The sequence below is a fragment of the Nerophis ophidion genome, linkage group LG29 (genome assembly GCF_033978795.1).
Source record: "Nerophis ophidion isolate RoL-2023_Sa linkage group LG29, RoL_Noph_v1.0, whole genome shotgun sequence".
In the NCBI taxonomy this organism is placed as follows: domain Eukaryota; kingdom Metazoa; phylum Chordata; class Actinopteri; order Syngnathiformes; family Syngnathidae; genus Nerophis; species Nerophis ophidion.
Genome location: NC_084639.1, coordinates 26,848,576 through 26,875,769, shown reverse-complemented (window position 1 = coordinate 26,875,769; position 27,194 = coordinate 26,848,576). Strand labels below are relative to the sequence as shown.

General features: G+C 40.4%; 1 protein-coding gene across 1 annotated transcript in view; it reads left to right on the top strand.

Annotated features, from left to right (window-relative positions):
- si:dkey-237h12.3 (teneurin-3) overlaps nucleotides 1–27,194 on the top strand; it is a 627,006-nt gene that overhangs the window by 328,294 nt on the left and 271,518 nt on the right. The window lies entirely within an intron of this gene.

Here is a 27,194-nt window from a genome sequence, read left to right as displayed (position 1 = left end):
TAGTGGATCTAACATAATAGCGTGAGAGTCCAGTCCATAGTGGATCTAACATAATAGAGGGAATCCAGTCCATAGTGGATCTAACATAATAGTGAGAGTCCAGTCCATAGTGGATCTAACATAATAGCGTGAGAGTCCAGTCCATAGTGGATCTAACATAATAAAGAGAGTCCACTACATAGTGGATCTAACATAATAGTGTGAGAGTCCAGTCCATAGTGGATCCAACCTAATAGTGAGAGTCCAGTCCATGGTGGATCTAACATAATAGTGTGAGAGTCCAGTCCATAGTGGATCTAACATAATAGTGAGAGTCCAGTCCATATTGGATCTAACATAATAGTGTGAGAGTCCAGTCCATAGTGGATCTAACATAATAGTGAGAGTCCAGTCCATAGTGGATCTAACATAATAGTGAGAGTCCAGTCCATAATGGATCTACCATAATAGTGAGAGTCCAGTCCATAGTGGATCTAACATAATAGCGTGAGAGTCCAGTCCATAGTGGATCTAACATAATAGTGAGAGTCCAGTCCATAGTGGATCTAACATAATAGTGAGAGTCCAGTCCATAATGGATCTACCATAATAGTGAGAGTCCAGTCCATAGTGGATCTAACATAATAGCGTGAGAGTCCAGTCCATAGTGGATCTAACATAATAGTGAGAGTCCAGTCCATAGTGGATCTAACATAATAGTGTGAGAGTCCAGTCCATAGTGGATCTAACATAATAGTGAGAGTCCAGTCCATAGTGGATCTAACATAATAGTGAGAGTCCAGTCCATAGTGGATCTAACATAATAGTGAGAGTCCAGTCCATAGTGGATCTAACATAATAGCGTGAGAGTCCAGTCCATAGTGGATCTAACATAATAGTGAGAGTTCAGTCCATAGTGGATCTAACATAATAGTGAGAGTCCAGTCCATAGTGGATCTAACATAATAGTGAGAGTCCAGTCCATAGTGGATCTAACATAATAGCGTGAGAGTCCAGTCCATAGTGGATCTAACATAATAGTGAGAGTCCAGTCCATAGTGGATCTAACATAATAGTGAGAGTCCAGTCCATAATGGATCTACCATAATAGTGAGAGTCCAGTCCATAGTGGATCTAACATAATAGCGTGAGAGTCCAGTCCATAGTGGATCTAACATAATAGTGAGAGTCCAGTCCATAGTGGATCTAACATAATAGTGTGAGAGTCCAGTCCATAGTGGATCTAACATAATAGTGAGAGTCCAGTCCATAGTGGATCTAACATAATAGTGAGAGTCCAGTCCATAGTGGATCTAACATAATAGTGTGAGAGTCTAGTCCATAGTGGATCTAACATAATAGAGGGAATCCAGTCCATAGTGGATCCAACATAATAGTGAGAGTCCAGTCCATAGTGGATCTAACATAATAGTGAGAGTCCAGTCCATAGTGGATCTAACATAATAGCGTGAGAGTCCAGTCCATAGTGGATCTAACATAATAGTGAGAGAGTCCAGTCCATAGTGGATCTAACATAATAGTGAGAGTCCAGTCCATAATGGATCTTCCATAATAGTGAGAGTCCAGTCCATAGTGGATCTAACATAATAGAGGGAATCCAGTCCATAGTGGATCCAACATAATAGTGAGAGTCCAGTCCATAGTGGATCTAACATAATAGTGAGAGTCCAGTCCATAGTGGATCTAACATAATAGTGTGAGAGTCCAGTCCATAGTGGATCTAACATAATAGTGTGAGAGTCCAGTCCATAGTGGATCTAACATAATAGTGTGAGAGTCCAGTCCATAGTGGATCTAGCATAATAGTGAGAGTTCAGTCCATAGTGGATCTAACATAATAGTGAGAGTCCAGTCCATAATGGATCTACCATAATAGTGAGAGTCCAGTCCATAGTGGATCTAACATAATAGTGTGAGAGTCCAGTCCATAGTGGATCTAACATAATAGTGAGAGTCCAGTCCATAATGGATCTACCATAATAGTGAGAGTCCAGTCTATAGTGGATCCAACATAATAGTGAGAGTCCAGTACATAATAGTGAGAGTCCAGTCCATAGTGGATCTAACATAATAGTGTGAGAGTCCAGTCCATATTGGATCTAACATAATAGTGTGAGAGTCCAGTCCATAGTGGATCTAACATAATAGTGGGAGTCCAGTCAATAATGGATCTAACATAATAGAGTCCAGTCCATAGTGGATCTAACATAATAGTGTGAGAGTCCAGTCCATAGTGGATCTAACATAATAGTGTGAGAGTCCAGTCCATAGTGAATCAAACATAATAGTGAGAGTCCAGTCCATAGTGGATCCAACATAATAGTGTGAGAGTCCAGTCCATAGTGGATCTAACATAATAGTGTGAGAGTCCAGTCCATAGTGGATCTATCATAGTGGATCCAACATAATAGTGTGAGAGTCCAGTCCATAGTGGATCTAACATAATAGTGTGAGAGTCCAGTCCATAGTGGATCTATCATAGTGGATCCAACATAATAGTGAGAGTCCAGTCCATGGTGGATCTAACATAATAGTGTGAGTCCAGTCCATAGTGGATCTAACATAATAGTGTGAGTCCAGTCCATAGTGCATCTAACATAATAGTGTGAGTCCAGTCCATAGTGGATCCAACATAATAGAGTGAGTCCAGTCCATAGTGGATCTAACATAATAGTGTGAGAGTCCAGTCCATAGTGGATCTATCATAGTGGATCCAACATAATAGTGAGAGTCCAGTCCATGGTGGATCTAACATAATAGTGTGAGTCCAGTCCATAGTGGATCTAACATAATAGTGTGAGTCCAGTCCATAGTGGATCTAACATAATAGTGTGAGTCCAGTCCATAGTGGATCTAACATAATAGTGTGAGTCCAGTCCATAGTGGATCCAACATGATAGTGAGAGTCCAGTCCATAGTGGATCTAACATAATAGTGTGAGTCCAGTCCATAGTGGATCCAACATAATAGTGAGAGTCCAGTCCATAGTGGATCCAACATAATAGTGAGAGTCCAGTCCATAGTGGATCTAACATAATAGTGTGAGTCCAGTCCATAGTGGATCCAACATAATAGTGAGAGTCCAGTCCATAGTGGATCCAACATAATAGTGAGAGTCCAGTCCATAGTGGATCCAACATAATAGTGTGAGTCCAGTCCATAGTGGATCCAACATAATAGTGTGAGTCCAGTCCATAGTGGATCTAACATAATAGTGTGAGTCCAGTCCATAGTGGATCCAACATGATAGTGAGAGTCCAATCCATAGTGGATCTAACATAATAGTGAGAGTCCAGTCCATAGTGGATCTAACATAATAGTGAGAGTCCAGTCCATAGTGGATCTAACATAATAGTGTGAGAGTCCAGTCCATAGTGGATCTAACATAATAGAGGGAATCCAGTCCATAGTGGATCCAACATAATAGTGAGAGTCCAGTCCATAGTGGATCTAACATAATAGTGAGAGTCCAGTCCATAGTGGATCTAACATAATAGCGTGAGAGTCCAGTCCATAGTGGATCTAACATAATAGTGAGAGAGTCCAGTCCATAGTGGATCTAACATAATAGTGAGAGTCCAGTCCATAATGGATCTTCCATAATAGTGAGAGTCCAGTCCATAGTGGATCTAACATAATAGAGGGAATCCAGTCCATAGTGGATCCAACATAATAGTGAGAGTCCAGTCCATAGTGGATCTAACATAATAGTGAGAGTCCAGTCCATAGTGGATCTAACATAATAGTGTGAGAGTCCAGTCCATAGTGGATCTAACATAATAGTGTGAGAGTCCAGTCCATAGTGGATCTAACATAATAGTGTGAGAGTCCAGTCCATAGTGGATCTAGCATAATAGTGAGAGTTCAGTCCATAGTGGATCTAACATAATAGTGAGAGTCCAGTCCATAATGGATCTACCATAATAGTGAGAGTCCAGTCCATAGTGGATCTAACATAATAGTGTGAGAGTCCAGTCCATAGTGGATCTAACATAATAGTGAGAGTCCAGTCCATAATGGATCTACCATAATAGTGAGAGTCCAGTCTATAGTGGATCCAACATAATAGTGAGAGTCCAGTACATAATAGTGAGAGTCCAGTCCATAGTGGATCTAACATAATAGTGTGAGAGTCCAGTCCATATTGGATCTAACATAATAGTGTGAGAGTCCAGTCCATAGTGGATCTAACATAATAGTGGGAGTCCAGTCAATAATGGATCTAACATAATAGAGTCCAGTCCATAGTGGATCTAACATAATAGTGTGAGAGTCCAGTCCATAGTGGATCTAACATAATAGTGTGAGAGTCCAGTCCATAGTGAATCAAACATAATAGTGAGAGTCCAGTCCATAGTGGATCCAACATAATAGTGTGAGAGTCCAGTCCATAGTGGATCTAACATAATAGTGTGAGAGTCCAGTCCATAGTGGATCTATCATAGTGGATCCAACATAATAGTGAGAGTCCAGTCCATGGTGGATCTAACATAATAGTGTGAGTCCAGTCCATAGTGGATCTAACATAATAGTGTGAGTCCAGTCCATAGTGCATCTAACATAATAGTGTGAGTCCAGTCCATAGTGGATCCAACATAATAGAGTGAGTCCAGTCCATAGTGGATCTAACATAATAGTGTGAGAGTCCAGTCCATAGTGGATCTATCATAGTGGATCCAACATAATAGTGAGAGTCCAGTCCATGGTGGATCTAACATAATAGTGTGAGTCCAGTCCATAGTGGATCTAACATAATAGTGTGAGTCCAGTCCATAGTGGATCTAACATAATAGTGTGAGTCCAGTCCATAGTGGATCTAACATAATAGTGTGAGTCCAGTCCATAGTGGATCCAACATGATAGTGAGAGTCCAGTCCATAGTGGATCTAACATAATAGTGTGAGTCCAGTCCATAGTGGATCCAACATAATAGTGAGAGTCCAGTCCATAGTGGATCCAACATAATAGTGAGAGTCCAGTCCATAGTGGATCTAACATAATAGTGTGAGTCCAGTCCATAGTGGATCCAACATAATAGTGAGAGTCCAGTCCATAGTGGATCCAACATAATAGTGAGAGTCCAGTCCATAGTGGATCCAACATAATAGTGTGAGTCCAGTCCATAGTGGATCCAACATAATAGTGTGAGTCCAGTCCATAGTGGATCTAACATAATAGTGTGAGTCCAGTCCATAGTGGATCCAACATGATAGTGAGAGTCCAGTCCATAGTGGATCTAACATAATAGTGTGAGTCCAGTCCATAGTGGATCCAACATAATAGTGAGAGTCCAGTCCATAGTGGATCCAACATAATAGTGAGAGTCCAGTCCATAGTGGATCCAACATAATAGTGAGAGTCCAGTCCATGGTGGATCTAACATAATAGTGAGAGTCCAGTCCATAGTGGATCCAACATAATAGTGAGAATCCAGTCCATAGTGGATCCAACATAATAGTGTGAGTCCAGTCCATAGTGGATCTAACATAATAGTGTGAGTCCAGTCCATAGTGGATCTAACATAATAGTGTGAGTCCAGTCAATAGTGGATCTAACATAATAGTGAGAGTCCAGTCCATTGTGGATCCAACATAATATTGTGAGTCCAGTCCATAGTGGATCTAACATAATAGTGTGAGAGTCCAGTCCATAGTGGATCTAACATAATAGTGTGAGTCCAGTCCATAGTGGATCCAACATAATAGTGAGAATCCAGTCCACAGTTGGTCCAGCAGGAGATGATCTTGAGTGGAGACAGGTCAGCAGTGCAGAGTTGTCATCAACTGCTGCACATATGAGTGGTCCACTTTTGATAAAAAAAGATCAACTAGAAAAGTACATAATATTGGATATAGAAAACATACAAACCCTTTATTTAATAAATCTAAATGATTGAAATTGATTGATTTGGTGTATTTGCAAACTGCTGAAATGGTGTACAAAGCAAACTATAACCTGCTCTGCAAGAAGGTCAAATAATTATTTATAACAAAAGTGGAGAAAAATAACCTCAGAGAGAAGTCTAATTTCAATAATCTGTATGTGCGTACAACACTTAAAACCTTTAATATATCCGTGTTTCAAATTAAAATATGGAATGGATTAATAAATAATGTACTAATAAGATCCAGTTTAAGAAACTTTTCAAACTCAAAGTCTTTCAAAGGTACAGTGAAGAATAACCCTGATGAACATTTTGAACCTTATTAAAAAATGAGATAATCTTATTCATCTCATCTGAATCCTAAATGACTTATTTATGAGAACTTCATTCATTATTTATTTGTATATTTAATATGTATTTACTTTCTCTTTTGTCTATTTAATTATTGACTTGCTCATTTATTCATGTATCCACTGTCGTGTTACAGACAAAGTGATGTAATGTGTTCAAAATATTACTTTAAAAGGAAAAAGTATCAGGATTAATGAGGCTTTGCTTCTCCCTGCTCCTTTTCGGAGATGTTTTTAATGAGAATCTGGGAGAATGTGCTGTGTCATATTGTTATTGTGTGCATGCTGGGAATAAACTAACACTATAACCATAACTATATATGTAAGTAAAATTGCATTTGATGTTTTATGTTAATATTGTTGCGTGAAAATCCCATTTGCTAAACGTTGTTACGAGTTTAAAACGATCTCAATGCAAACTTTTGTTAGCCTGTCAATGGGATTTTCCATTGTATGTTAGCATCAGGCTAACGGCATAAGCACATATCCTTAACCTGTATGTTTTTACTGCCTATTTTCAGTTCGACAAATGTATTTATTATTTATTTTTGTTATTTATTGTAACTCGTAAATGAAGGTGTGCCCTTCATGTGCATACCTATGGACTTTCCTCTGTGTACTTAGTTTTTATAATAACTTCATTGGGGTGACAAAGAACAACCTTAATTTAGACCTTTTTTTTCCCCTAATTTAAAAGACCGTTTACATATCTGCCCAACTAAATTCCAACATTCCGGGAGGGCTGAGTAAAATATTTAAATAAACCAGGGGCGTGCAAAATGCTGGCCTCATTGTAGAAATAAAATAATAAATAATTCAAAAGTACAGCAAAATAATATCGTAACAAGAAAAATATTAGCTGATACTAAGGTTGTACGGTATACCGGTATTAGTATACTACCGCAACCAGTACTATACCGCCTCTAAAAAGTACGGGCCCCCCATTCCCCGCCTCCCCCGTTGTAGTCACATCGTGTCATTGCTGGTTTTACGAGCAGAGGAGCATGTTCGGCAGCGCACACACACAGAGTACTTACAAGCAGAGACAGTGTGTAGACAGAAAAGCTAGAATTTACAAATTTTGGCTTAAAAACTAATAATAAAAGTGAAGTTACTGCAGTGAAATGCCCTCAGAAGAGGTGCTTTACCCATTATGTAGAAAAGTATTTAAAAGAAGAGAAATTTTCGAAATACATGTTGGTACCGGTAGACTAGTTGATACTAGTAAATAATAATAAGAACAAATATTTATAAAATGTTTTTTTAGCATTTTGACAAAAAAACAATATCAGTGTCATAGCTAATGATTGATAGCCTCTCAGCTACTGGTAGAATGGCGTTCTGTGGGAAACTCTGTCACGTGTATCGCACCAACTCTTAAACTGTGAAAGCAACAGGACTGAATAAAGTAAGTTTCTTACAAGTACCATTATCACTGCAGGACGAGGAATAGCAAAACATGCTTCACCACACACCGTAGCTCACCGGCGTCACAATGTAAACAAACACCATGGGTGGATCTACACCTGACATCCACTGTAATGATACCAAGTGCGGGGGCGTATCCAGTCGATACTACTATGATTAAATCGATATTTTTTAGCATCACAACATCTTTTTTTATTTTTTTAAATGTATATTATGTTTATAAAGACAGGAAATATGTCCCCGGACACATGAGGACTTTGAATATGACCAATGTATGATCCTGTAACTACTTGGTATCAGATTGATACTTAAATTTGTGGTATCATCCAAAACTAATGAAAAATATCAAAGAAGAGAAGAATAAGTGATTGTTACATTTTAACAGAAGTGTAGATAGAACATGTTAGAACAGAAAATAAGCAGATATTAACAGTAAATGAACAAGTAGATGAATTATCCTTATTTTACAGTTTGTCCTTAATAATGTGTACAAAATAATAGGTGTATAAATGACACAATATGTTACTGCATATGTCAGCAGACTAATTAGGAGTCTTTGTTTGTTTACTTACTACTAAAAGACAAGTTGTCTAGTATGTTCAACATTTTATTTAAGGACAAACTTGCAATAATAAACATATGTTTCATGTACCATAGATTTTTTTGTTAAAATAAAGCCAATAATTCAATTGTTTGTGATCCCTTTATCTAGAAAAGTAGAGAAATTATCGAAATACATCTTGGTACCGGTAAAAACATATTGATATTGGGACAACAGTAGTTGATACTAATAACTAATAATAAAAACAATTCTTTAAATCTATAAAAAAAATGTAAGCATTTTGACAAATATTAGCATCATAGCTAATGATTGATAGCCTCCCAGCTACTGATAGAATGCTGTTCTGTGGGAAACACTGTCACGTGTATCGCACCAACTCTTAAACTGTGAAAGCAACAGAACATAATAAAGTAAGTTTTTTACAAGTAGCATTATCACTGCAGGACGAGGAATAGCGAAACATGCTTCACTACACACCATAGTCGATACTACTATGATTAAACCAATATTTGTTAACATCACAACATCTTTTTTATTTTTTTAAATGTATATTATGTTTATAAAGACCGGAAATATGTCCCCGGACACATGAGGACTTTGAATATGACCAATGTACGATCCTGAAACTACTTGGTATCATTCAATCGGAGTTGTCTGAATCACACTCATCCCCCTCCTGCCAGACGGATACTGCATTACTATTTTTTTTTAACAGCAGTTGTCCGAGCTGACTTGTCGTTGGCCTTTACAATCTTGACCACTACAATAAAACAGTCACCGATTCGGCTTCTCCTCCATTCACCAGCGCTCTTAATCTCACACTTGGCATCGCCCTGCAGTGCACCACTGGAGAAGGGCACCGATGTTGTAGACGCTGAAATATGGCCTTGGGGGGGTGGGTTGGGGGGTTATTGCTGAGCAGAGAGAGGCTGCCTCCTACCTGGGGAGCTCATAAATGTGCCATATCTGTATCAGTGTTAAGTCTGCCTTTATTGGCACAACACTTTACTTGTTGCCGTTTATGAGCTGACATCATTAAATTAATATGTTGATGCTCATTTTATTCAGCTTGGGCTTCCCTTTATGTTCAGTTGAACATAAACTGGGGAGACACGTTGCACGTCGCAGGCCTTTGTTGTTTGCTCAAAGCTATTTGCTGATGGAAAGATATTTTCCAGGAAAATGTACCTTTTGGAACCCTCGCCTTTAGGGTAGCAAGCGCTGTTTTTAGAGCACCTACTGTTCACATCTGAACCTCAACGGTGTCAACTGTTAATACTTTAGTGTGTCTTAACCAGGGCTGTACGCTTAGCTTTTTCACTCCTAAATGAACAAAATGCACACAACCCCAAAAGCAGTGAAGTTGTCACGTTGTGTAAATGGGAAATAAAAAGAGAATACAATGATTTGCAAATCCTTTTCAAATTATATTCAATTGAATAGACTGCAAAGACAAGATAGTCAACGTTCAAACTGGTAAAATGTGTTATTTTTTGCAAATATTAGCTCATTTGGAATTTGATGCCTGCAACGTGTTTCAAAAAAGCTGGCACAAGTGGCAAAAAAGACTGAGGAAGATGAGGAATCTTCAATCTACCCATTAGTTTTCACCTGTCCTCATGTCACGCACCTGTCTCACGTTTTGCACTCGCACACCTGCCACTAATCATGTCTATTATTTAAAGCAAAAGTTGCAAGGAAGTTAGCCTGGCGACTTTAGCTCCACTCTGCTTCGTGCCCTGTTTACGGTTTCATGCTTAGTTCACGCTACTCGTTTCATAGTTCCATGCCAAGTAAGTTTTTTGTTTATTGTTCACAGTTTCTGCCTTTGTGAAGTGAATTATATTTATATAGCGCTTTTTCTCTAATGACTCAAAGCGCTTTACATAGTGAAACCCAATATTTAAGTTACATTTAAAGCAGTGTGGGTGGCACTGGGAGCAGGTGGGTAAAGTGTCTTGCCCAAGGACACAACGGCAGTGACTAGGATGGCAGAAGCGGGGATCGAACCTGCAACCCTCAAGTTGCTGGCACGGCCGCTCTACTAACCGAGCTATACCGCCCCGTTTGTGTAAGTTTTGTTTCATTAGTCAAGTTTGTTCTCCGCCATTGTGCGTGCCTTTTGTTTGCTTTTTTTTTTGTAGTTATAGTGTTATAATAAAATATGTCTTTACCTTCAAGCCTTGCTCGCTCCAACCTTACCTTTGCATTCCGGAAAAACAAACCCCACAGTCCAGGTTTTGACAAAAAGCAGTAAAGTTGTCATGTTGTGTAAATGATAAATAAAAAGAGAATACAATGATTTGCAAATCCTTTTCAACTTATATTCAAATGAATAGACTGCAAAGACAAGATATTTCATCTTCACACTGAGAAACTTTATTTTTTGCAAATATTTAGCTCATTTGGAATTTGATGCCTGCAACATGTTTAAAAAAAGCTGGCACTAGTGGCAAAAAAGACTGAGCAAGTTGAGGAATGCTCATCAAACACTTATTTGGAACATCCCACAGGTGAACAGACTAATTGGGAACAGGTGGGTGCCATGATTGGGTATAAAAGCAGCTTCCATGAAATGCTCACTCATTCACAAACAAGGACGGGGCGAGGGTCACCACTTTGTTAACGAATGCCTGAGCAAATTGTTTAAGAACAACATTTCTCAACCAGCTATTGCAAGGAATTCAGGGATTTCACCATCTACGCTCCGTAATATCATCAAAAGGTCCAGAGAATCTGGAGAAATCACTGCACGTAAGCAGCAATGTCCATGACCTTAGATCCCTCAGGCGGTATTGCATCCCAAAAACCCGATATCGGTGTGTAAAGGATATCACCACATGGGCTCAGGAACACTTCAGACAACCACTGTCTGTAACTACAGTTTGTCGCTACATCTAGAAGTGCAAATTAAAACTCTACTACGCAAAGCCAAAGCCATTCATCAACAACACCCAGAAACGCCGCTGGCTCCGCTGGGCCCGAGCTCATCTAAGATAGACTGATGCAAATTAGTCAAATGTTCTGTGGTCTGACGAGTCCACATTTTAAATTGTTTTTGGAAACTGTGTCCTCCAGACCAAAGAGGAAAATAACTATCTGAATTGTTCTAGATGTAAAGTTCAAAAGGCAGCATGTGTGATGGTATGGGGGTGTATTAGTACCCAAGGAATGGTTAACTTACACATCTGTGAAGGCACCATTAATGCTGGAAGGTGCATGCAGGTTTTGGAGCAACATATGTTGTCATCCAAGCAACGTCATCATAGACGCCCCTGTTTATTTCAGCAAGACAATGCCAAGTGACGTGTTACAACAGCGTGGCTTCCTAGTAAAAGAGAGCGGGGACTAGACTGGCCTGCCTGTAGTCCAGGCCCATCTCCCATTGAAAATGTGTGGTGCATTATGAAGGCCAAAATATCACAAGGGATACTGTTGAACAACTTAAGTTGTACATCAAGCAAGAATGGGAAAGAATTCCTCTTCAAAAATGTGTCTCCTCAGTTCCCAAACCTTTACTGAGTGTTAAAAGGAAAGGCCATGTAACACACTGGTAAAAATGCCCCTGTGACAACTTTTTTGCAATGTGTTGCTGCCATTAAATTCTAAATTTATGATTATTTGCAAAAAAAAAAAGTAAGTTTCTCAGTGTGAACATGAACTATCTTGTCTTTGCAGTCTATTCAATTGAATCTAAGTTGAAAAGGATTTGCAAATCATTGTATTCTCTTTTTATTTACCATTTACACAACGTGACAACTTCACTGGTTTCGGGTTTTGTACATCACAGAAAAAAGTAGGATCAGTAGGAAATGTCTTAAATATCACAATTTCATTATTACACATAAAAAAGTACACGTGCAATCGTACGTACGATCACAAAGCCATCATAAGGCCGACTGTAACACTCAAACACAGAGAACATACCTAAACTGTGTTTACACTGTCGCTAACAAAAGTGTAGGGCTGGGCCATATTTATCAAAACTCATAAACTATCCCATAGATTAAAATATTAGTTAATACAACTAAATATCTCCACCATACCTTAATTAAATTTTTTTGGCACTGTTGGGGATCCCAAATACATAAAATCAGGGAACCAACAAGTAAAAAAAGCAGGTTGTGTAAAATAGGATCCTCAATTAAAGAGGTGTTTTGAGATAAGAAAAAGCCTCAAAAATAATATCAGAAAAGTCAAAAATATTCTAAGATATGCTCAGCTAACAAAAACATAAGAGAAGAAAATGTGCCCCGGTATAGGAGGACATGTTTAAAGGTCAGCAGTAACGTGAAAATAATTGACCTTAAACAATGGTGTTTTCATAGGTTAACATTGTTAAAGGACATACACACAAAGATGTTAGCCAGGAACACCAACCTGCCAGCTGTGTTCCGGAAATTACTTTTAAAAAGTCATTAATCCTAATTACGCATTACTTTACCGAGAAAGTGATTGAATTACTAACGGAATTACACTTTAAAAAATGTAATTAAATACTAGGGAAAGTAATTATTGTGTTATTTGTTTTGTTAGTTTAGCAGGCTAGCAGCAGAGGTTTGTCGGCTCTGACGGCAGCTCATTAGAATCGTTCACTGGTTTGTATTACTTTTGCTTAAAAAAAAGATTAAATGAGCTGTATGTTCTTGTCAACAAACGGGGTATTGTTTGGATGCCGAGTTTGTCACTTTTATCATTCATTGATTTGTTGTCAAATTTAAATTTCCCCCCGACCTTCGTAGTTACAAGCGCACAGTGCAGTTTGTCAAGTTTTAAGGTGGTGGAATTTTTTTTTTTTTTTTTTTTTTTTACTGAGCAGTTCCTCCGGCTAAGACCATGTTTCATCTGTGATGGGAAGGCTGAGTCAGCCTGAGAGTGGAACCTTGGAGGAGTGGGGCTCCCCTCTGTGCATTGCGCATGAGGAATGGACTCACAGTCACACGCAGCTTTCAGCGCACACTGAGCAATCACTTTGAACGTCACTTGTCCATTTGGTTATGGATAGATAGTATTTTATTAATTCCTTCAGGAGAGGTTTTGATTGTATTTTAAATATGTGACACAAGTGGGCGAACATTTTACTATAGTTTGATCAAATTTGGATGGATTACTTTTGGGAGCAAAATGTGACGAAAGACTTGACATTTTTTTTCAAGACGCATAGTCTTTTTTTTGTCAAAATAAAATGTCATTTTTTGTCGTAACATTTAAAAATAATCTGATTATACTAAGCTGCTGTTAAGTTATTTTATCTTGTGAAATTTTTGAGTCTCAATTGCAGTTGCAAGTCTAAGACGTTAGATGGCAGTAGTGTGGAATTTATGGTGTGTTGGTCAGTTCAGTCGTCACTTTCTCTTGCGCCCTACAAAGTGTTAATACTAACGTTGTACCGATACCAATGTTTTGGGACTGGTACCAAAATTACTTTGATACTTTTCGGTACTTTTCTAAATAAAGGGGACCACAAAAAATGTAATTATTGGCTTTACTTTAACAAAAACTCTGTTAAGTACCGGGCAGAGGGAAGGAGGCGACACCAAGGCAGAACTGTGGTTAACTAGGTGTATTGAAAACCTTGAAGAGTGTGTGTGGGGTGTGTATACTACCGCAAGTGAATGAGTGCGGACGATGTGTACAATTAACAATGTAAGTTTGACCAGGGGTTGTTGTCGGTGCGTGTTGTGTGAATCTTTCGTCGAATCCAACGAGCAAGAAAGAGAGGTAGTCAGCAGGGAGGCGAGCAGTCGGGGATTGGAGAGAGGCAACAATGTCCGAGTCCAAGCTGGGGTCGAAGGTCGAGGGAAGCAAGCAGAGAATTGGGTGGAGGTCATGAGGCAAGACACAATCACAGTCAACAGGGAAGACACTGTGGAAGACACAAGGGACATCAAACACGGGAACCAGGAAGAGCACAAATCAGGCGAGCAAGGAACGAGGGGAGGGGTGCCAGATGTGATGCTTACTGTGAAAAATTGGCTACGTTCTGGCAAAGGCCTCCTGGGTCCGCTGGCTTTTATGCCGCTCCATCTCGTCAGGGTCAGGTGTGCTGATTTGCGATTGTCTGCAACCTTGTCGTTGTGTGAACGTGCTGCGCCCAGCGCCAGCTGGGGCGTGTCTGGGCACGCAGCCAGAGGACAAACTGGGAAACTCAGCTGCTGGAGAAAAGCGGGTTCGAGTCCGCGCCGTGACAAAGTCTTTCAGTACATTAAACATATGTTTCTTATTGCAAGTTAAATAAAATAGTGAACATACAAGAAAACTTGTCTTTCATTAGTAAGTAAGTAAACAAAGCTCCAAATTTAGCTGCTGACATATGCAACATATTGTTATTTTCCATTCTATTATTTTGTCTAAATTATTAAAGTAAAGTGAAGTGAATTATATTTATATAGCGTTTTTTTCTCTAGTGACTCAAAGCGCTTTACATAGTGAAACCTAATATCTAAGTTACATTTAAACCAGTGTGGGTGGCACTGGGAGCAGGTGGGTAAAGTGTCTTGCCCGAGGACACAACGGCAGTGACTAGGATGGCAGAAGCGGGAATCGAACCTGCAACCCTCAAGTTGCTTGCACGGCCACTCTACCAACCGAGCTACATGGTAGAAAATTAATTATTAATCTACTTATTCATTTACTGTTAATATCTGCTTACTTTCTCTTTTAGCATGTTCTAGCTACACTTCTGTTAAAATGTATGGCAGAAGGCAGCCTGGATGAATGACGTATTTGCTACTCAGACAAGGTAGAACTGCGGAGTCTGCATTTTTCACACCTGCCACTAACTGGCCTGTCTGGAAATATTTCAGTTGATTTTAGGGATAATTCAGCCGTGCCAATCAGGAGCAAGTTTAACTCTGACAGGACCAGCACTAAGAACGTGTCCAAGAGGTAGGTCGAGATCCAAGGGGCAATCCGAGAAGCAGGAGAAAGACGACGAGGAATGACGACAGACAGCATCGTCAAACACGGGAACGGAGGTCTGCAGTAGGATGACACGACGATCAAACACGGAAGAGAAAACAGGCAGAGAGAGCAGGATTGCATAAGCAGGATGTCGCTTACTGTACGTGGCAGAAGACTATACTGTGGCGAGCGATGGCAGGTTGTCCAGGCTTAAGAAGGCAGCTCCTTCATTACATGCAGGTGTGCTGATTGCCGATGAATGATTACAGCTGGTAGATGCTGCAGGGCTGAGGCTCGCATGGCGCGTCCCTAGATGTGCGTGCCCGTTGGTGTGTCCTGAAGTGCGCTCACTGGAGCGCACAGACGAATGAGCACCGTTGGCAGGGGTCTGAGCCGTAACACTTAGATCAGTTCTTTTCAATTATTTTCAGTAATATTTAAACATTGAGTTATTTTCCGTACAAACCACTCTGAGTGGCTGGCACCAGCACCTACATGTCACCGAGCTGAAGACATGTGTATTGTTTTCCCACACGTACACTGAGCTTTTACGTGACCTATGTTTTTAATGGTATTTCAGGTGAATCGTACAACCCCTGGAACAAGGTTTCTCTCTGTGGAACAGATGGACTCGTCCGTCTTGTGATTAGTGTGTCACGTGACCAGAGATGTTCCTCTCGGAATTCACTGTGATGCTTAGCTGATCAGTCTCCAGGATAAAACAATCATAATGTCCATAATTGCGAGGACGAGTCCGGGCTCTGTTGGCTCAGGCCGAGTCCAGATGGGCCACATCCTTCATTCTGGTATCATGACCAATTATCTTGGCCATGGCAGCCTGTGGAACCGTGACATCTGAATATTTAATTAGTCCCTTCACACTTTCTCCTCCTCTTGGTTGCCCAGCTGCTGTATTCCACAAAGAAAACCATCTGAACCCGCTATTTTTTTTATCTCGTTAACACCAGCAACATAATCTCATCTGAATATGAGCTTTTGAGTCCGAAGCTGAGGGTTTTCCGTCCCTCTGAGCCTAAACTAACATGTAATGATTGTACAAATTCAACCTTTCCCAAATTTATGGTTGGTGAAGGTGTTCCGCGGGCACGCGCTAACATAACGGATAAAAGGTCAGCTTTAGTGGCCTCCTTAGCCCGGGAAAAGAGATTTTCGCAGTGGCCCATAAATATTCATCACTCCGTCCAAGGTTGCAAGAATAATTTATGGAAATGAAAGGATATTCACCTCAAAGGCATTTGTTGATGAGCTAAGTGGTCAGTCAGGCCCAGGTGGAGGAAAAACTGCCTAAAGGGGTTCTGATATTGTAACAAATATTGGTTGTGTTTACATGGAAATATTGTTCAGACCGCTTCTAAAGGAGAACATATTTGGATGACGTACAACCCCCGTTTCCATAGAAGTAGGGAAATTGTGTTGGATGTAAATATAAACGGAATACAATGATACAATGATTTGAACAATTTGAAATGTGGACTCTTCAGACCACAGAACACTTTTCCACTTTGCATCAGTCCATCTTAGATTATCTCGGGCCCAGAGAAGCCGGCGGCGTTTCTGGATGTTGTTGATAAATGGCTTTCGCTTTGCATAGTAGAGCTTTAACTTGCACTTACAGATGTAGCGACCAACTGTATTTAGTGACTGGTTTTCTGAAGTTTTTCTGAACCCACGTGGTGATATCCTTTAGAGATTGATGTCGGTTTTTGATACAGTGCCATCTGAGGGATCGAAGGTCACGGTCATTCAATGTTGGTTTCCGGCCATGCTGTTTACGTGGAGTGATTTCTCCAGATTCTCTGAAACTTTTGATGATATTATGGACTGTAGATGTGTAAATCCCTAAATTTCTTGCAATTGCACTTTGAGAAACGTTGTTCTTAAACTGTTTGACTATTTGCTCACACAGTTGTGGACAAAGGGGTGTACCTCGCCCCATCCTTTCTTGTGAAAGACTGAGCATTTTTTGGGAAGCTGTTTTTATACCCAATCATGTCACCCACCTGTTCCCAATTAGCCTGCACACCTGTGGGATGCTCCAAATAAGTGTTTGATAAGCATTCCTCAACTTTATTAATATTTATTGCCACCATTCCCAACTTCTTTGTCACATGTTGCTGGCATCAAATTCTAAAGTTAATGATTATTTGCAACTGAATATGGGTTGAAAATGATTTGCAAATCATTGTATTCTGTTTATATTTACATCTAACACAATTTCCCAACTCATATGGAAACAGGGTTTGTATTTACTTGAATGGCTTCTTGGAGAATCCTTATTTAGATGCTAGTGTCACAATGCAGGACCCGACAGGGGGTTCTTTTCAGACCTTAATTGTGTCTATAGAGCTGAACTAGGACGCCCCTTCAAAGTGCCACCTTCATTGGAATTTGGGAACAGTAGAATGTTATTGTTCGGTTGTCATTCCGTTCATGATCCGGGCAGGAATTGGAGTCTGTTCCAGTACACACCATGTATCAGTGAGTATTTCATTTGGACCTCATCACTAACGGGCAAGTCTGCAACGCAATCTGAGATCACATTGACCCCCAAGGACTTTTAAGCAAAGGAAACAACGATGGTGCAATCTTATGATAAGATGTGGTCTTGCAAGGACAATTGTTCAAGGAACTTTGGAAATGAAGATTGACAGATGGGTTGCAGGAAGGGACAGAAACATCTTTGTGGAGACCCAGGCCCTGGCACTTAACCGGGACAGATGGAGCAGACTGATCTACAGCTTGTCAGGGCAGCGCCCCAGCAACTCATGCCGGAGTTAAGGGCTCAAGGATTGGGCAGAATACACCATAGACTGCTTGCCAATCAATCACTGGGGGTTGAGTGGGACTCAGTCTCAGTCTTTGTTAACCACTACACTACCAATGGCCCAGATGAAGAAGAAGAATGTCATCAGGTCAGCTCTGGTGGATTGTACGACTAAGAATCCAGATGGATACGTTGACACACGATTCTCCTTCTGATGATGCATCCATGACACAAGCAACAACAGCAGAGATCCCTGGTGATCTTTTCGAAAAATGAAGCTTGTCAAAAACATTAAGGGTTCAGTCAGTGTTCATTTGCTTCGTTCCGCAGGTAGCCGTGATGGATTGTGACAGCGAGTGACTGCCGGCTGAGTACAGCCAATCCTTATTGTGCAATGTTTGTCTTGTCGCGTTTTTACGTCACGTAAAAAAGCTTTGCTTCGTCTCACCTCATTTTGGACTTGTTGAGTTGTGCAAACATGTCATGTACTTCACTGTAACTTTGTTAAGCTTGTTTGAAATGTAACTAAAGCATAACTACTAGTATTCCCCACAAAGGCTTTTTTATGCTGGTCAGTTTCAGTTTTTGTCTTCTGAGCATTGCGCTATCTTCACTTTGACTACTTTGGGTCGTCACTTTTCAAAAAGTTGATGAGCTAATTAGTTCTGTGTTTTGGAATGTGTAGGGGCGCCTTACGCAGTCCAGTGGGATGCATTGTGATTAGGTTTGTCCTGATCTGATATGTATATGTCATATATCAGCAAAAATAAATGATCAGATTGTATCGTACTGCAAATAAAATCTTGGACAGTCCATTCCTGATTCCAGGACTTTTATCAGCAATTCCTGGATCCAGTGTGCATATTTCATGTCATCGCTATATCTGCAACAAGGCTTGCTACCTAGCTATTGCAGCTAAATAATCTAACAGTGCAACGCAGGGTTCCCCCCAAACTACGTCCATAGTCCGACCCGCAGGAAGTCCAAAGTTAAAAAAAAAAAAAAAAAAAAAGTTTTTCAATTTTTATTTTTTATTTTTATTTTTTTAAATCTGTCCTTGGTAATCCATTTTACTCTTGTTACTCTTGGTGTCTCCTAGCCGGTCAGGCAAATCATATTGTCAAAAATGCATCTTCTCATCAATAATGTGACATTATTTCAGTCAATTTCAATATACATACATACATACAAACATACACATACATATATATATATATATACATATATATATATATATATATATATATATATATACATATATATATATATTTGTATGTGTATATATATATGTATGTGTATATATATATATATATATATATATATATATATATATGTATGTCTTGATTGGATTATCCAGAGAATAGTGCTCGATACCGTGGTAGAGCGCAATATGTAGGTGTGGGAAAAATCACAAGACTACTTTATCTATACAGAACTGTTTCATGAGGGGTTCCCTAATCATCATCAGATCTCCTGATGATTGAGGGAACCTCTCATGAAACAGTTCTGTAGAGATGAAGTAGTCTTGATTTTTCCCACACCTACATATATATACTATAAAAACAGTGCCAATTTTGATATTTTCCTTTGTTTTATATTATAGCCACATGGTGTTTAACGTTTTGGAGACTTGTGTATGCGTGTGCATGTTAATAAATAAACATATATATCCATCCATTCATCAATTTTCTACCGCTTATGCTCTTTGGGGTCGCGGGGGGTGCTGGTGCCTATCTCAGCTACAATCGGGCGGAAGGCATAGTACACCCCGGACAAGTCGGCACCTCATCGCAGTAAATATATATATATATATATATATATATACATATATATATATATATATATATATATATATATATACAGCCCGGGCAAATTGTTCTAACCCAATGCGGCCCCCGAGTCAAAAAGTTTGGGGACCCCTGGTGCAACGCCTGTCCTATTAGTTCTTAATTCTTGCTTGAATACTGGCAAATAAAGCACATTTATTCCAAATATTCTCACAGGACGATGAAAAGCTAAGCATCTCAGCCAGAAACAGCACAAGACAAGAAGCCATGCTAACCAACAAACTAGCTTTAATGTAATGCAGTGAAAAAACAATAGAATAAGAGTTTATTGTACATTGTCATACAAGCACAGACTATGTGATGTGTAACCGAGGCCATGTTTGCTTTGGTAAACCTCACTTCCTGACAATCTCAAGAGGAGTGCTTTCAATCGGATTGAGAGCTCGGGCTTTTAGCTCCGTAGCTAGCTGCTTCCAGTGCCACCCACGCTGGTTTAAATGCAACTTAGATAATGGGTTGTCACGAGACAAAAAGCGCTATATAAATATAATTTACTTAATTTCACTTCACACTCGACCCAGGTTCGAGTCCCACGTAGAATACAAAAGTAGGGACTGAAGCATGCCGGCTATACTGGTGCCGTGACCCGGATGAGATTGAGGTTCGGGGGGTTAAGTGAAACAGAGACCAGTCAGCGCGGCTGAGCCATGTGTACGATAGTACAGTGTTTTTCAACCACTGTGCCGGGACACACTAGTGTGCCGTAAGATACAGTCTGGTGTGCCGTGGGAGATTATCTAATTTCACTTATTTGAGTTAAAAATATTTTTTGCAAACTAGTAATTTGAATATGCAAATTATGTGTTGTTGCTGAGTGTCGGACCCGGCCTACCCCCCGCATGCAGCTGAGATGGGCTCCAGGACCCCCTGAAACCCTAAAAGGGACAAGCGGTAGAAAATGGATGGATGGATTTTTGGTGTCGGTGCTATCTAGAGCTGGGCAGAGTAACCGTGTAATACTCTTCCTTATCAGTAGGTGGCAGCTGGTAGCCAATTGCTTGGTAGATGTTGGGAACAGCGGGAGGCAGTGTGCAGGTAAAAAGGTGTCTAATGCTTTAACCAAAAATAAACAGAAGTGCCCCTCAAAAAAGGCATTGTAGCTTAGGGAAGGCTATGCAGAACGAAACTAAAACTGAACAGGCTACAAAGTAAACAAAACCAGAATTCTGGACGACAGCAAAGACTTACTGTGGAGCGGACACAGCGTCCACAAAGTACATCCGAACATGACATGACAATCAACAAGGACCCCATAAAGAAGGATAAAAACAACTGAGATATTCTTGATTGCTAAAACAAAGCAGGTGCAGGGAATAGCGTTTAAGGAAGACATGAAACTGCTACAGGAAAATACCAAAACAAGAGAAAAAGCCACCAAAATAGGAGCGCAAGACAAGAAGTAAAACACTACACACAAGAAAACAGCAAAAAAAAGTCCAATTAAGTCAGGGTGTGATGTGACAGGTGGTGACAGTACTCATACTTTGAGACAAGAGCTATAGTCATGCATGCTTGCTTATGCTCTAAAGTCATATCCAACAATTGCGACAATCACTTTTTGCTGTCAACTGAGTTTAGTTTTTTAATGATTTCTGCTGGTGGTGTGCCTCTGGATTATTTCAACTCAAATGTGCCTTGGCTCCAAAAAGGTTGAAGAACACTGCGTTAGTAGACCTCACTCCCTGACAACCTCAAGACCATTAGTGGCTAACGAGTGGGTAGCCCGGGCTTTTAGCTCGGTAGCTAATGCCAGCGACCCAGGTTCAAGTCCCGGGAAGAACAGGAAAAGCAGGGACTGAACCAAGCAGGCTACAGATGACTGCTGATATCGTATTGGTATCAACTAATACTCAAAGCAGCAACATCGGTATTGTATTGGAAGTGAACAAAGTTGTATCGGCACACCATTAATTGTGCTTGTAACTAACCATTCCTTGTTTGATTACAATGTTTTGTAATCGTGAGCTAGTGTGTTTGATCAGTGTCAGGTTCAAACACTGATGACATCTAATAATCAGACCAGAAGCAAGGAATCATGCAGAGACAGAGTTCAATTTGGCTCAATGAGGAGACACGTGTGGCTGTATTCTAGTTACAGATCCAAACTACGTTCTAAAAATCAAGCCCGCGCGCCTCTATTTATTAGGAATGTCCTTATTACATCCAATGTTCGGCCTTGACAGTCCGCAGGCCGAGTCTGGACACAACACTGATAAAAGAGGATAGCAATCTTTTTGATTGTTAGCTCTGCACAAATACAATGATACCACTTCAGCACAAATTGATAATATTTATAGTAACGACCCTTAAGCATAAAGTTATGATTATAATATATACATAATTATTCTAACAGGCATCCCGTTTCTTAACAAAGTAGTGACTGATACACCGTCCATAGAAGTTTCCATCCACTTGTCTAAAGTGCCCTACATTTGATATCCTCTCACTGCAGTCGATCTCTATCTTCTGAGCCGGCGAAGGGGAAAAAAAACAAAACAAGTTTTCCTGCTCACTCAAAATGCTTCCTCAGCATCCCCGGTCTGTCTGCTGCCTTTGAAGGAGAACATTGGTTCCCCCCCCCCACCCCCTCCTCCACATCCCCCCGCCCCCCAAATAAAAAGAACACACTTTTCAATTTTGCAGGGACAAGAAGAGTGCGACATAAAAGCCAGGGACTGATTTGTTATGTAACACGACTCGCCCCTTTCTTCCCCGCCAGACTCCCTCGCCATCCCCCACCCTGCCACTGCTGTGACACCCTCACTGATCCGCCTCACACTTGCTTTAAAAGCTCGCCCTGCATCGGCGAGTCATGTCTTTGGGAAGGCATGTGTTCCCTCTTTCATGAGTGGCTCCCAAGCATTTTTAGTAGGACAGGACATGCCGTATTTCCTTGAATTCCTCTTCTCACTTACCAAAGGCATGCGGTAAATTTAGGCCTGCGCTTATAAATTTGAGTGTGATGTAAAGATACCATCATGAAAAGCACATTTAATTAAAAAAAAACGTTATTATGGTCTTACCTTTACTTATAAATGAAGTACATGCGCAGCTCCTTCTGATCAAAAGCATCAATAACTTGTTTATAGAAGTCTTCCTTATCTTTCTTCAGTTTTAAAAGTCTCTCTGTCTCGATGGAGATATTCCTTCATTACCTTCTGCTTCGATTGAAAGTCCAGTTTAGAAAACTGTTTTATTTTAGATATGTAATCCTCCATGTTAAAAGTGCTAGCGAGAGGAAAAAATAAATGATCACTGCTCATTCTTGCTGCTTGTTGTCACTTCTTCTGCAGCCGAGTTGTCTCAAAAATGATGGCTAGCGCCCTCTACCACCAGGAGGCGGGAGTCATTTAATGACTCATATTTGACACACGCAGCTACGGTATATTAATAAAACATAGCTGCTTACTGTTCTTCTTAGCATATTCAATAGCTTGGGCCTTAAATCCTACTGAATAGCTCTTAATTTTCTTCCCTTTATGCCATTTCAAATGATTGAAATCAGCCTCCTCCATTTTGAAAATGATGACAGGTGAAGTGTCGCTCATGACGTGACGAGTATCACCCGGCGGAAATTCTATGCATTTGCTACTTATTTGGCGAAAAGAGTTTGACCCGACGGAAATTCTAGACATGCGCTAATAAAAATAATATTTTGCGAAACGCGTTTGACCCGGCGTTAATCCTGAGCCGGCGGTAATGCTAAGCATGCGCTAAGTATTCTGCGAAACAGAACAGGGCCGGGATTTTTTTTTTTACAACCAATAAGCTCATATAAACTTGTCGACACAGAAACCACAAGACTTGCAACAGGATGTGCAGGGGCAGGCATACAACCCGTGTTGTCAGTCATACCACGCGGGGGGAAGTGTTTAAAATGTCATAAGTGATTATGACATTTTAACAGAGGAGTATATAGAACATGTTAAAAGAGAAAGTAAGCACAAATACACTTGTTGACACAGAAACTACAAGACTTGCAACAGGATGTGTGGGGGTAGGCATCCAACCCGAAAGGGTGCTTCTCTGTTGTCCGTCATACCACGCAGGGTGAAGCGGTTAAAATGTGATAAGTGATTATTACATTTTAACAAAAGTGTAGATAGAACTTGTTTAAAGAGAAAGTAAGCAGATATTAACAGTAAATGAACAAGTGGATTAATAATCTATTTTTTACCGCTTGTCCTTAATAATGTGTATAAAATAATAGGTGTATAAATGACACAATATGTTACTGCATATGTCAGCAGACTAATTAGGAGTCTTTGTTTGTTTACTTACTACTAAAAGACAAGTTGTCTTGTATGTTCACTATTTTATTAAAGGACAAACTTACAATAATAAACATATGTTTCATGTACCCTAAGATTTTTAGATAAAATAAAGCCTAAATGCCATTTTTGTGGTCCCCTTTTTTTAGAAAAGTATCAAAATACATGTTGGTACTGGTATCAGAACGACACTAATATAAAAAATACAAATATATGTCAAGATATTAATATTATGTTTGACCTTGAGATGTCAAATTGTCCGTGTTGATTTTTTTTGCACTTCTGGAAATCAGCAATCTGACATTGTGAAGGTGAAGTACTTCTGGGACATTCAAAAAGAGTCATCAACCTTTGTGCTTTTAAATTATTGAAAAAAAATATACAGACAGGAAATAATAAAGCAAATCTTAGTTGGTCACAAGTCGCCTGTGCAACGCAGAAAATAGATTCTAGCCTTGTTTGTTACATAAAATAATGTCTGCCAGCCACCTTTTCTCACTGAATTCCCTTGCAATTAATTTAATTACGGTCCTATTCATTCATTAATTGTTGGCTGTCTCTGCTTTTTACGTACGTGCGTATTTAGCTCAGTAATTAGTGGTTTTCACCAAAGTAATTAGTGGGTTTCCCGACATTTTCATTGCACGGTGGTCGCTTTTACTGGTATTGTTGCAATGACTGACTAGTTGTATTGTTTGTTCCCTGCAATAGGCAAAGTTCAAACTACAAATCCGGACTTTTGTTATTTATCCTGCACTCGTGTGAAGGAATGATTGCTGGGCTGACCCCCAGCCCCTGAAGTGATTGCTAGCACTTATTAAAACCAGCCAGACTCCTCATTACCTTCCATTCATTACAATAATCAGTTAATTACTTTCAAAGTACGCAACTTTTCGGCCCTGTTTTGTGCGTACGCAAGCTTTATAAAAGAACCCCAGGGGCCGCCCCCCCACCCAATCACATTTTGACGGCGGGATGCAATAATTGCTGTTCCTGGCTGCCAATCACAGATCGGTGTGAGAGGCGAGCGTGCTGACTCCTGAACTAAATGCGTAGACAATCTCCCAGATTGCCATTAATGTTCTTAAAGTTGAAAAATGATTTTTTTAAATGGATAATATTGTCACGGCCAGGGCGCATTCCAGTGCGTCCTCATCTGTGCCTCATTACGAGCGCACCGCGGGCCACGCCCACATTCGCTCTCTCAGCTGACAGCGTGCTCAGACACACCCCTGCTCTCGCTGAGAGCAGCACGCCCACGCAGCTACAAGTTTACCTGGCCTACCACTTGGTGGCTGAGTTGCTGTTGTTCCCAAACTCTTGACTTTTCTTATAATAAAGTTGACTTTGGAATATTTAGGTGTGAGGGAATTTCACGACTGGATTTGTTGCACAGGTGGCATCATATGACGGTGCAACGCTGGAAATTACAAAGAGCGGCCACTTCTTTCACAAATGTTTGTAGAAACAAGTGCTTGATTTGATACACCAGGCCTAGAGATTAGGGCTCCTGATTCTCATCATTTGGATGGGTGGCCAAATACTTTTGGCAATACACTGTGTCTCGCAAACCGGATAACACCTGTTGGTGAGCCTGATCAGGTCCACATGCAGTACGTTTGACACCCCTGTACCAAACCTGCCCTCCCCATTGCCTCTGGAGTTGGGTAAAACCGTTGCCGTGGTTACGGCCCCAGCAACAGGCTGCTATTGTGCAGACGCCGTCAAGATTTTGAACTCTGCTCGGTGAGGAAACGTGCTAAAGCAACGGGGTTCCTGCACGCCTCGACTGAAACGGGAACTATCCATGCTGTGCACGGCGGCCTCACTACACACACACACACACACACACACACACACACACACACACACACACACACATTTGTGAACTAAAAACCTCGTTTCCATATGAGTTGGGAAATTGTGTTAGATGTAAATATAAACGGAATACATTAATTTGCTAATCATGTTCAACCCCTATTTTTTTTGTAAATAATCATTAACTTTAGAATTTGATGCCAGCAACACGTGACAAAGAAGTTGGGAAAAGTGGCAATAAATACTGATGAAGTTGAGGAATGCTCATCAAACACTTATTCGGAACATCCCACAGGTGTGCAGGCTAATTGGGAACAGGTGGGTGCCATGATTGGCTATAAAAACAGCTTCCCAAAAAATGCTCAGTCTTTCACAAGAAAGGATGGGGCGAGGTACACCCCTTTGTCCACAACTGAACAAGAACAACATTTCCCGAAGTGCAATTGAAAGAAATTTAGGGATTTCAACATCTACGCTCCATAATATCATCAAAAGGTTCAGAGAATCTGGAGAAATCACTCCACGTAAGCAGCATGGCCGGAAACCAACATTGAATGACTATGACCTTCGATCCCTCAGACGGCACTGTATTAAAAAACCGACATCAATCTCTAAAGGATATCACCACATGGGCTCAGGAACACTTCAGAAAAACCACTGTCACTAAATACAGTTTGTCGCTACATCTGTAAGTGCAAGTTAAAGCTCTACTTTGCAAAGCGAAAGCCATTTATCAACAACATCCAGAAACGCCGCCGGCTTCTCTGGGCTCGAGATCATCTAAGATGGACTGATGCAAAGTGGAAAAGTGTTATGTGGTCTGACGAGTCCACGTTTCAAATTGTTTTTGGACATATTCGAGATCGTGTCATCTGGACCAAAGGGGAAGCGAACCATCCAGACTGTTATCGACGCAAAGTTCAAAAGCCAGCATCTGTGATGGTATGGGGGTGCATTAGTGCCCAAGGCATGGGTAACTTACATATCTGTGAAGGCACCATTGCTGAAAGGTCCTTACAGGTTTTGGAACAACATATGCTGCCCTCTAAGAGACGCCTTTTTATGGACGCCCCTGCTTATTTCAGCAAGACAATGCCAAGTGACGTGGCTTCGTAAAAAAAGAGTGCGGGTACTTTCCTGGCCCGTTTGCAGTCCAGACCTGTCTCCCATCGAAAATGTGGCGCATTATGAAGCGTAAAATACGACAGCGGAGACCCCGGACTGTTGAAGGACTGAAGCTCTACATAAAACAAGAATGGGAAAGAATTCCACTTTCAAAGCTTCAACAATTAGTTTCCTCAGTTCCCAAACGTTTATTGAGTGTTGTTAAAAGAAAAGGTGATGTA